The sequence below is a fragment of the Schistocerca cancellata genome, chromosome 7 (genome assembly GCF_023864275.1).
Source record: "Schistocerca cancellata isolate TAMUIC-IGC-003103 chromosome 7, iqSchCanc2.1, whole genome shotgun sequence".
Taxonomy (NCBI): Eukaryota; Metazoa; Arthropoda; class Insecta; order Orthoptera; family Acrididae; genus Schistocerca; species Schistocerca cancellata.
In genome coordinates, this window is record NC_064632.1 from 358,806,836 (window position 1) to 358,819,748 (window position 12,913).

Sequence of the window (12,913 nt, forward strand, 5' to 3'; positions counted from 1 at the left end):
TTCAGTGCCTAAAAAGTTCTAATGTTCAGAAAACTTGTTTCGAATACATTGCAAATGATGTTTCGACTATAACGGGTGAAGATATTATAGGGAAACTGCCAGATCCAGTCTTGATGCAAGAAGGACGTTCATTAAAAACAAAGTTCCCTGATTCCATTGATACTCGTGAGAAATAAACTTGTGTGGAAATTGATTTAAGTAATTACTGGGACAATTCTTTGCCTAACGAATTTTTTTTTCTGTTCATTCAGTTTCTGTACCTTTTACCTATTTGATGTATGTTTGTTGTCTGTTGTCTTATATACTTGTATAAAGCAGAAATTACTTTCTGGCACATGGATTGACAATTATTTTAGCCATAGTTTTATTATAATATGAAGTGGCCATAAGTGGGGAAACAACTGGCCATAGGTGGGGCTAACATGGCCAAAACTGGGGAAATGCGCCATTTATTTTTCAATATTTTTTCTGCTTTTGTTAAATAACTTAGAATATTTGTTTTTACATGGTTGTAATGTGTAGACTTTGAAGCAATAGATACAATTTTTTACATGGTTGTAATGTGTAGACTTTGAAGCAATAGATACAATTTTTTACATGGTTGTAATGTGTAGACTTTGAAGCAATAGATACAATTTTTTTAAGTAATTCGTATACTTTCTTCCTATACTAAAAATGTGGTGTATCTCAAATTGCCCTTAATGTGGCCATAACTGGGGCCTCGACCCTAATGCATGAATTTTACTTTTTGATGAGAGTGGAGGATATGATAAGGGAGTTTCAGATCTTGACTTCTGACTGCTGTTTTCTGAATTATGTTAACCTGTCTCTTCCTGCCACTAGACATTTTAATCCCTGGATTAAGATCATTGGCCAGTAAGCCTTTACCTATATGAAAATGGCATCTGTTCTTTGGGACATGTCCAAAAGGGCAGATACCATCTTCATATAGAGAAGGCTTACCGGCCAATGATATTCTTCAGTGCGGATGGATTCACATTGCTCAAACTCTTACGAGAATCGGTAGATTGACTGCTGTAAGTAATGAATATAGTGGGCAGGGGCACTACAAATATAGTGTGTGGACAGTAAGTGTGGGTCTCACTAGGAGTGTGCCAGAGATCAGTCCCTGCAGTCACACTATCTTCTGTGTCCTCGATGGCTCAGTTGGATAGAGTATCTGCCATGTAAGCAGGAGATCCCGGGTTCAAGTCCCGGTTGGGGCACGCATTTTCAACTGTCCCCATTGGTATTTATCAATGCTTGCAAGCAGCTAATTGTCTGGATTTCATTGTAATTTCATTCTTCGAGAGCTGCAAGGTCACCAATGGTATCTGTTCTTTTGGACATTTCCCAAAGAATGGGTACCATCGTCATATATTTATTATGTGCACTTTGGGTTAATAACTTCTATTCCAGTCATCTCAGCCGTATGATACTCATGTGCTAATTTGCACATCATCAGCCGGCTGTCTTAACATTTTGCTTGCACATTTCGTCGCCTTTTTTATTTTCACCGTCAGAGTTTCCTCTTTCTTGTAAACAATAAATTTAATTTTATTTACAGCAAGCTTCCACTGCCAGATAACAGTACCACTGTTTTAAATGGAGCATGGCTGTATCTAGTCATGTGACCAAGTCAGTTCTCACTACTGACAGATCTAGGACTCACTTTGCTGAATGATATACTGTGAGTATGATCAGAAATAATTTAGTTTAGCAATTGCTATATAGCTTAGAAGCCAAATGTTTCTATGTCAGTTGTACATCTTTAATGAGCTGAAGAAAAAAAGACATACCCAACACCTTGGAGTGTGGAGTCTTGTGACAAACTCTGGAATACTAGTGCCACACAAGTATGCCATTATGTCATTCTGGGGACAGAAGGATAGACTTGTTGCCATCATATGCTCTTAACAGTCATTTGTACCTGTCAGTGTGATTTCAGGAACTATACTACATCCAATAAACAAAGGTTGGACCTGGGTTACACTTCTTATAAACATCTATCTGGCTTTCAACAAAACACCAAACAAAAGATGTAGTTTTCAACAGAACTGTACAACTGAAGTGATGCCAATCAACATTAAAAAATTATAAGACATAGAAATAATGCAAGGTATCCATTAACATGATCAAATGAGATTGTATGCAAGCAAACAGTACTACATAGTGCTCTGAGTGTGGATTACTGATACAAAAAAAGTAATTACAAATACTCATATATTATTATTATTATTATTATTATTATTTGTGTGTCCTTGAACAGTACATTTAAACTGAACTTCATGGCCATTTTCCTGTTGTTTTCTCTTTATGTTCTACCCAAACTTCCCTCATTTGTGTGCTGTGTTTCTGTTTCTGTTCTTTGGGCCATGGGCCACTTTAGGTCCTGTGTTCTCTTCAGCTTCTCTTTTTTCCTGTTCGCCCAGTGTTCCTTCATCCTCTGGCTGTGTTCTTGTCATCTCTGTTTGGTCCATTGTATTCGTTTGTTGTGTGGTGTCTCTTGTAGTTTGTTTCTTCTGATCAGGTTCTTAAGGAGTCTTTTATTTTGTATTGTTTCCTGTGTGACATTGAGTTGTTCCATGTCATTTCTTATTTCATTCATCCAGACAGTTTACATCTATGTTCTGCAAACCACTGTGGAGTGCATGGCAGAGGGTAAGTCCCTTGTACTAGTTATTATTATTTTCCCATTCCATACAAGCATGGAGCATGGGTAGAATGATTGTTTAAATGCCTCTCTGCATGCTGTATTTAATCTAAATCTACAGCCCCACCTCATAAATCAACCTGAAACTGTTACAATGTACCATAAAGTTAACGCTTATTTTCTAATACTCCAGTTTTTTTGGAATACAAGAAAAGATAAGTTAAATTTTGTTATTTCATATTTTCCAAATGTTGCCTTCACTGTAAATAAGACTGAATATACAAACAAGTATGGTGACTTTTGCAACAAACAGTGGGTCTAAGACTGGCAGATGGTATGAGATGTAGCCCAGATTGTGATGATGTGTGTGTATACTTGTATCTACTTAGACAGTCTCCAGAATGTGTTCTTTCTGGTCAGGTATACAAGCAAATCTTGTTGTATAACTTGATCCACTATTTGTGGAGCTCTGGATTGTGTCTCAGAAATATAAATGTGAGCCGTAACAAATGTTGGATGACTGAAATATTTTCTCTCTGAAATCATATTTTGAGAACAATTATGCAGCCTCACATCTATTACTATTTGTGTTATCATACATAAAAGTCATGTCTGCCTGTTTACATAATGAACTTCCTGCCTCAGTTAAACAGAACACATTTAGCTATTTCACAACAACTAGACACACATGACATGTCTAAGACAGAATAATCTCATATGTAAAGGGTGGGTGTAATTAAAATTTTGCTAATTGAGAGGGCTGCCCATAAAAAAAAGAGTAACTGTAGTCCAAAGAAACATTGTGGGACCATTTGTAAGGACATGAGGAATCGAAATGACAAATAAATCATTGAAAGAAACACAGTTTAATCTCCACTTGGGGGGGGGGGGGGCATAACATTTGTTTAATTGTGTATCATGCTTACATTCCAGGTTACGAACATTGCTCAGTGTGATGATCATCTGCATCCACGACAGCCTGGAACCACTCTTGGCATTGCTCTTACCATGGTATGTTTGTGACACACCTGGTGCACTCCTTGAAGATCACACATTGTGTCCAGCATTCTCAACCATGGAAATAGTAACTTTTCAACAATTTGCGGTGCAGTTGGTCACTGGCCTTTCCCACAAGCAATTCACAAATCACGAGTTAATTTGAACTTCCAAATCAACTCCATTGTGGGAATGGAACTCCTCATATTCCTTTAATCCTTGATACTCACAAAGAGTGGCAGCTCTATTGCTGTTGTTTTGATAAAAGAGCTTTAGGTGAAAAGCTCTGCTCACCTTATCCAGACTCATCTTGACTGTCTGCAACCATAATGCTTAGTGATGCTCATGTTTCAATCCTATGTTACCATACAAGTACTGGCACCTAACAGCAAGTCATAACACTACCACTGCTAACAATGCAAATCCTGCAGCACACAGTTTGGACATCATCCCTACAAAGTTGGGTATCCATACAGTAAATAGTTTTCCATCTACACTGGCTCAAGTAGCATTGTATCTTAAAACCACCCTGTGCATAAATATCAAAAATAAACGTCTCTCCATAGAAAAACATCTTCATTAAGGATACAGTTAGTACATCAACAGATTGTCTCCAGTTAATATTATGGATTGATTATCTAAATCTAAATCCAAACTATGCAAACCATTGTGAACTGCATAGCAGAGGGTACTTATGAGTTTAATGGTTATTATGGCTTCTTCTTGTTCCACTCACATACATATGTAGCACAGAAAGAATGATTGTTTAAATGCTCCTGTGCATGCTGCAGTTAGTGTAATTACTCTAATCTTGATCTCATGATACCTAGGGGAGAGATACATAAGGGGTTATAGTATAATTCTAGAGTCATCATTGAAAGGTGGTTCTTGGAACTTTGTAGGTGGGCTCTCTCAGGTTAGTTTATGTTTATCTTCAAGTGTCTGCCAGTTCAGGTTTTTATCATCTCAAGGATAATCTTCCATGAGTCAAAAAACCTGTGATCAATTATGCTGCCCTTCTCTGTATACCTCCAACATCCTCTGTTATTTCTGTTTGGTAAGGACCCTCACACTTAAGCAACATTCTAGGATGGATCAGATGAGTATTTTGTAACAAAGATCCTTTGTAGACTGATTTATTTTACCAATGAACCAAAGTCTGCCACCAGCTTTACCTCCAAATAAGCCTATGTCATTGTTTTGTTCAATATCCCTACAGAATGAAATTTTCACTCTGCAGCAGACTGTGTGCTGATATGAAACTTCCTGGCAGATTAAAACTGTGTGCCGGACCAAGACTCGAACTCGGGATCTTCTGTGGAGTTTGGAAGGTAGGAGACGAGTACTAGTGGAAGTAAAATTGTTAGGGGGGGTCGTTAGTTGTGCTTGGGTAGCTCAGTTGGTAGAGCACTTGCCCACGCAAGGCAAAGGTCCCGAGTTCGAGTCTCGGTCCGGCGCACAGTTTTAATCTCCCAGGAAGTTTTAACATCCCTACAAGTTATTACACACAGGTATCTCTATGATCTGACCAATTCCAGTTGTGACTTGTTGATATTGTAGTCATAGGACACTATGTCTCTTAGTTTTAGGAAATGCACATTTTAACTTTCTGAACATTTAAAGCCAGTTGCCAATCTTTGCACCACATTGAAATTTTAACAGGAGCAGACTGAACATTGGTGTGGATTTTTTCAGAAGGTATTTTATTATAAATAACTGTGTCATCTGTGGGAAGTCTGATGTTACTGTTAATATTGCCTGCAAGGACATTAATAAACAACATGAACAGCATGAGTACCACCACACTTCTCTGGGAGTCATCTTCTGTTACTTCTTTATCTGTTGATGATTCTCCAGCCAAGGTAAACATGCTGCATCCCCTCTACAAAGAAAACCTCAATGCAGTCAAAAATTCTGCTTAATGCCCCATACTATGATACTTTTGAAATTAAGTGTAGGTGTGCAAGTAGTTAAATGCTTTCTGGAAATGAAGAAATACTGTGTCTACCTGACTGCCTTTATCCATGGCTTTGTGGATGTCATGTGAGAAGAGTGCGAGTTGGGTTTCATGTGATGGATATTTTTGGGAATCATGTTGGTTGACATTGAGAAGGTAATTCTATCCAAGAAACCTCATAAAATTTGAATTTAGAATATGCTATAAGATTCCAAAACAAATTGATTTTAAGGATATTGGTTGACAATTTTGTGGATCAGGGTTGCCACCATTGTTGTAGATTGGCGCAACTTGTGTTTTTTTTCAACTACTGGGTGTAGTTTTTGTTTGAGAGATCTATAGTAGGTTGTGGTTAAAAAAAGGGGATAATTCAGCTCCAAATTTGGTGTGGAATCTGACAGAGATTTTATCTGGCCCTGGAGCCTTGCTTGATTTTTGTGATCTCAGTTGCTTCTCAACACAACTTTGCTAACATCTGTATCATCTTAGCAGTGGTGCAAGAATTATATTGGGGCAGTACTTCTCATGGATATTTCTTTGTAAAGGAACATTTGGAAATGGAGTTGAGCATTTTTGCTTTTGCTTTCCTACCCTCAATTTCATATCCTGTCTCATCCATCAGTTTCTGGACTTTTACACTGGTACCACTAACAGTTTTTAAATTTAATCAAAATGTCTTTTGGTTTTGTAATAGTTTTTTCAATAATATTCTGCTGTGATAGTTGTAGAAGACTTCACGCATTGTCCTCTTGACAGCCAAATGTGTTTCATTCAGCATCCCTCTATCTATAGCCCAATGCTTTGTTTTACAGCCATTATGCAGTAGTTTCTGTTTCTTCAAAAGTTTCTGTACAGGTGGTTGCACACCATAGAAGGTCTCTTCCTTTGAGTACTGTTATACTAGGCACACACCTATCATGTGCATGGCCAAGTATTCTTTTAAAACTGAGCTATAATTTTTCTACATTCCAGAACTAAATGATTCACACTTCTCATTGACAGATGACACTACTGCCTCTTTATCCACTTTGCTGAACATGTAAATCCTATTTATTTTAGGTGTCTTTATTATTTTGGTAACCACTCTTGCTACAACTGCCTTATGATCGCAGATACCAGTTTTGATGTGGACATCTTCAAAGAGGTCAGGTCTATTTGTTGGCATTACACCAAATGTAGTTCCATCATGGGTAAGCTTCTGATCTATCTATTCTAGGTAGTTATCAGAGAACACATTTAGCAAAGTTTCACAGGTCTTCTGGCCATGCTCATCTCTTACAAAATTAATATTTCCAACTGATTGTTGGATGATTAAAGTCTCCTCTGATGATGACAATATGATTGAGGAACTTACATACCAGTGAGCTTTATTTAGTTTTCTATAATGTTTTTGGCTACATCTGAAGTAAGTACTGGGGTCCACAGAAGGATCCGATTATAAGTTATATGGACAGGTTTTGACATGTGTATAGTAATAAGATTTTACATTAAGAATTAAATTTATATTTTACATTAAAATTAAATGTTACATTTAGCATCAGCATAGTGTTATAGAATTATTCTAGTTCATACACACAGCTATTGATTAATAGGTTCTGTACATCCCTCTGAAAAGGAATTGTATGATAGGTGTCTCACCGCAAGAGGCAGTTTATTAAATAGCTTCATGCCAGCATATTTAAAATAACTGGCATATTCTAAATCTATATTATTTCTATTTCTTGTTCAATAATTGTGGATAGAGCTACTGTAAGTTAAAGTCTCTGGCTGATTTTTCATTGAGAAGAGACAGGCTTTAATAAAGTGGAAAGCTACAGTTGATATTTTTAGTTCTTTGAAATGTGACTGGCAAGACTCTGTTTGGAATGTCTGTAATTGTTCTCACTGCATTTTTGCCACATAAACACCATTTTTGCACCAAGAGTTGGGCTGTCATTATAACTCACAATCAGAATCAATTTTTTTGTATATTTGTTTACATAGATGTTTTACTCATTTTTATGTATTTGATATGCCCCCAAACTTAATAAATGTATTTCTGAAACGCCCTGTTGGTGGAACTAAAATTTATTTCCTGATTCTTCACTTTTAATGAATGCTAGTTAACGATAATTTGCAGTCAATTCTGACAGGCAAATCGTGTGTGAAAGTGATGCTAATTACAATCCAGCTGATGTAATGAGACTATAGTTAGCTATCTGCAATACTGATTCAAAAAATAAATTGTACTAAGCTACATTTGTTGAGATATGATACGTTGCAGGAAGTTTGGAAAAGTGGGGTTTGGGAAGGAGGCAGAATATACTTTCAGTACATTAGTAAATGAATTATCAGACTGAGTAAACGTTGGCTACAATAAGAACAGAAATGTATAACTGATCACTTGTGTCTCATTATTACAGCTTGTCATTTTTTGTAGCATTTTACTAAGACCCAGAACATGTCAGTTTCACCATCATGAACAAATAGCCTATTGCATCTTAACAATCAAACTTGTGATTTATTCCTGTAACAACTCCATTTATTCATTTTTATCTTTTGAATACTAATTTTGAGATGGAACAAACTGCAGGAATTCCATTTAAATTTCACAAGAACTTCATTGTAGCTCCATCTGAGGAACACTAAACAATTTTCAAATCAGTTTGGGCAGTTGGTGTAAGAGATTAATACTTGGGTTCACACTTTCAGGCCATACAATGTGATGTGTAGCTATGAAAATAAGCTCACTCAAAAACTTACTGCTCACAGGTAAAACAGAAAAAGCTGATAAATTTTGTCATCAAATCAACTTAATTACAGATTTCAACATATGAATCACAGAAATCAGAAACAGAAATGCAACAGCAAAATGTGCGTTGAATGAAAGAAAACAGCAACTCTTAGTGAGCAGAAACAATAATCTGTCAACACAGAAAATACTTAGAAGCTAATGCAACACATTGGACAGAAAGAAAAACATGTAAATACTTTCTGTGTTGAGTCACATGAACTGGGGGAATCAACTATGTGCTAGTAAAAGGACACAGGTAGACAAGAATATACCCAGAATCTGAGTCAGTATTTTATATATTATTTGCTCTCAGGTAGGCAATGTGAATACTTCTTATAATCATAGTTTTAGTAGTTTTTGACATTGACTAATGAGATGAAAAGAATATCGTGAATTGAAGGTACAAGGCTATTGTAATCTTTTAGAGTGCAGAACGATCTGGCATTTTCAGTCCAAGGAGAATAGGTGAAAAGTTTTTATATTTCATGACAAATGGCTCCAGATATTTTGTTAAGACAGAGCAGACAATGACATATGCACTCTGAACAGACAGTGACATGTGCACACTCAATATGTGATATAACATGGGGATCTCTGATTTTATTTCTTTGTTTTGCTTACACATGTGAACTTCTGGGATCCAAAATTTTTGTCACTGATGAACCATTACCTTGGCAGGCACCACTAGGTGACAATACTTCCAGGTGCCATGGGAAAACTGCCTGTCTCTCTCAACTCGGGGCCTGAGTGACATGTTTCCATTAAGTATGGACCCAGATCTCCTCCTCCTTCTCACAACAGGTGAGCCCTGTGACCTGACACTCTTCTCTAGCCTTCCCCAGTCAATTCTTCTTTCTTCCATGATGAAGCAAATTGCGAAAGCTACTGTTGCTGTTATGGTCTTCAGTCCAAAGACTAGTCTGATGCAGCTCTCCATGCTTGACTATCCTGCGCACGCCTCTTCATCTATCAACTGATCCCTTCTTTTAGTCAAGTTGTGCCATAAATTTCGTTTTTCTCCAATTCATTTCTTCACTTCAGTACCTCCTCTTCTGTTACATGATCTACCCATATAATCCTCAGGAGGAGGAGGAGGAGATTACTATTTAACGGCTCATTGACAACGAGATCATTAGAGCAGAAGCTCAGATTAGGGAAGGAGGGGGAAGGAAATCAGCTGTGCCTTTTCAAAGGAACCGTTCCGGCATTCTTCTGAAGTGCTTAAGGGAAATCACAGAAAACCTAACTCAGGATGGCTATACACGGGTTTGAAACATCATCCTCCCGAATGCAAGTCCAGTGTGCTAACCACTGCGCCAACTTGCGTTCGGTCTAATCTTCAGCATTCTTTTGCAGAACCACATTTCAGAAGTTTCTATATTCTACTTGTCTGAATTGCTTATTGCCCAAGTTTCACTTCCACAAAAAGCTACACACCTTCAGAAAATACTTCCAAGCCCTTGACCGATTCTGAGATAATTACTGTGTCATCAGCAACCTTGAAGTTTTTAACTATTCTCCTTGAACTTTAATTCCCTTCTCTGTGTTGTCAAAAGATTTCTCTAAATCTACAATAGCTTTGAATAGTTTTTCTACTTTTAAGTGTTTCATTGACATTGCTCCTGAACTAAAGATCGCAAACTTGTGTGATCCCATTAAAGTGGGTAATGGTGTCAAATATTGTGAACAGAAGTGTCACAGCTGGTACTGTGCCTCCATCATCAAATTCTGCTGGTCAAATATCTTATCTGCTGACAAAATAATGATGGAGTTATTAGAACTGAGAATATGTGTGTGTTTTTACATAAAATTTCATCAAATGTTCAAGTCTTTCAGTTAAAACACAAGTAATACAACTGGAAAGCTAAAATGATTACACAGGGATATGTAGTTGACTCACTTACAAAGAACATATATGAGCCAGCCACCCTGATATTACATTAAAAATTTCTCCCTAAAATTTTAGGGAATAAGGCTGACATTTCACAGAATCTTAAGATATAATACAGTTGTCACATTGTCAGATAAAACAGAGCTAATCTGAAGGTAAACTAGCTTCTATCCTCTTGTTCCAGGACTATATACAAAGCAAGTGAGCATAAATGGTGAAATCCTGCAAACATGTTTAAACACGGTCATTCTCTAGTAGTTTTGGTGGATCAAACTGGGAGCGACGGCAACACTCTTTATGGTTTGGTTCTCTCTCTCTCTCTCTCTCTCTCTCTCTCTCTCTCTCTCTCTCTCTCTCACACACACACACACACACACACACACACACACGAACAAACACACACACAAAATGTAGGATCATCTGCTATAAAATTTATGATCAGAAAACTCAGTTCAATTTGTACTAAACATAGGAGAATCTCTGCACTGTTACACAGTTAGTTAGTTTCACATTCCATGGATCATTTGCATGATAAATTTTAATGATGTGGAATGAATCATTTTATATTAACATCACAAATTATTTTGTAAATGTGCCCAAATGCTTATCTACTGTAAATATGCCCAAATGCTTGTCGTTTAGAAGTGTTTATTATTATTAAGAGAGACATACAGATGTGACTTAGTAATTCCTACCTACCACCTTCCATACATGACAATAACAGAAATTTGTAAAGTCATTAAAACTCGTGGCTGCAACATTGTGCACACCTTTTTGTGCTCAACGCTACATTAATGTGGCATAACGAATGTAGTTTTTTCTTCTAATATTGTAATTATGTACTTCATTGTTCCCTTTGAACAGCAATGGATTATTTACAACAAATTTCATAATGGAATAAATGTACTGTGTAGCAGTAGCCAGCATGTCAAACTCCTTAAACAGATGTCTACAGGACGAGCATGGGTGAGCACCACATGTTATTCTTACAGCAAATTTTTGCCCAATAAAGACTTACTATCTTAAAGATGTGTTACCCCATACCACTATTGCTGAATGAAAATATGCAAAGTATGTCAGCTTATTGATTTGTCTCTCCCCAAGATCTGCAATGATTCCAAGTGCAAACCTTGCTGAACCAAGTTGTTTCAGGAGTTCCAAAATGAGCTTTTTCCAGTTTCAGTTATACTAAGAATTTCGAAGTTTCCAACATATTTATTATATTTATCACTGATGTAGCACCTCTAGATGTGCAGAACTGAGTATGTTGTGACTTTTTAAAATTGAAGGTGAGACCATTCACAGGAAACCACTGAACGACACATCTAAGAACTTTGTTCATCATTTATTTTGTTTCTGTATGTATGCTTGGAATTATTACAGTACTAGTGTCATCGCAAACAGAACTAATTCTTCTTCTTGTGTATTAGATGGAAGATCATTTACACATATGAGGAATGATAGCGGACCTATAATTGAGTGTTGGGGAACCCAATACATGATTTCTCCTTAGTCAGTATAATGTCCCTGGATTACATTGGTTGAATTACTAACTACAACTATCTGTGTTCTCTGGGTTAGATAAGCCAGTATACATTGGTTGGCTGCACTACCAATCCCGTAAAACCTCAGTTCACCTAGGAGAATATTGTGATTAACACAGTTGAATGCCTTCGATAGGTCGCAGAAAATACCAACCATTGCTATTTTGTTATTTAATGCTTCCAAAATTTGGGGAGTGAACATGTAAATTGCATTCTCATTAGGACAACTCTCCTGAAATCCAAACTGTGATTTACTAAGGCTATTACTGTTGCTCAGGTAAGACACCATTCAAGGATACACCACCTTCTCAAAAATTCTGGAAAATGATGAAGCAGGCTGGTAATTATGAACATCTCTGTACCTTTCTTATGGAGGGGTTTAGGGTTTAACAATGGCATATTTCAGTCTCTCTGAAAAAATACGTTGAGTTAGTATTGCATTACCTATCTCAGATAAGACAGGGCTTATTATAAAATCTTTAGTACACCATTTAAAACACCATCAAGTTAAGATGAGATTTTATTTTTGAGAGAATATATAATTTTCTTAATTTCAGCTAGAGAAATTGCTGATATATCCGTATGATTGAATTTTATGAGTTGCTTTTTCACCATACTGCTGCGAAGTTTCTTTTGTACTGTTTGTCCCTATGTTTACTGCACTAATTAAGAAATGATTATTATATATTTTTGCTATCTGTGAATCATCCTTTATAGCCCTTCCATTCAATTCAGTGGTGATGTCATCCTGTTGTGTGGTAGGCCATCTTGTCTCTCTTTTCACTACATTCCATATAGCCTTAAGTCTGTTGTGGAAAATCCTTACACTTTTTGCATCTGTCATTCCATGTTATTGTATGATATATATTTTTTGGTGACACATCATCATCGTCATCATCTGTCACTTGGGCCTTGGAGACCATATGAATTCTCTACATTCCTCTTCCAGTGCTCTCTGTTCCTGGCTCTTGTATTCTATTCTCCTTTACTCAGGCCCAATGCCACCATGTCCTCATCGATGTCATCCTTCTATCTGGTTTGTGGCCTTTCTCGCTTCCTTCTGCCCTATATGGCTCCAGAGAATGCTACTTTAGGTAGC

At 36.9% G+C, this 12,913-nt stretch overlaps 2 non-coding genes across 2 annotated transcripts; both read left to right on the forward strand.

Moving 5' to 3' along the window:
* Window positions 1-1,152: 1,152 nt before the first annotated feature.
* On the forward strand, window positions 1,153-1,226 carry Trnat-ugu (transfer RNA threonine (anticodon UGU)). Its single transcript has one exon. It is a non-coding gene; the product is annotated as a tRNA-Thr (tRNA).
* A 3,807-nt stretch (window positions 1,227-5,033) lies between these two features.
* On the forward strand, window positions 5,034-5,108 carry Trnaa-cgc (transfer RNA alanine (anticodon CGC)). Its single transcript has one exon. It is a non-coding gene; the product is annotated as a tRNA-Ala (tRNA).
* The last annotated feature ends 7,805 nt before the right edge of the window (window positions 5,109-12,913 follow it).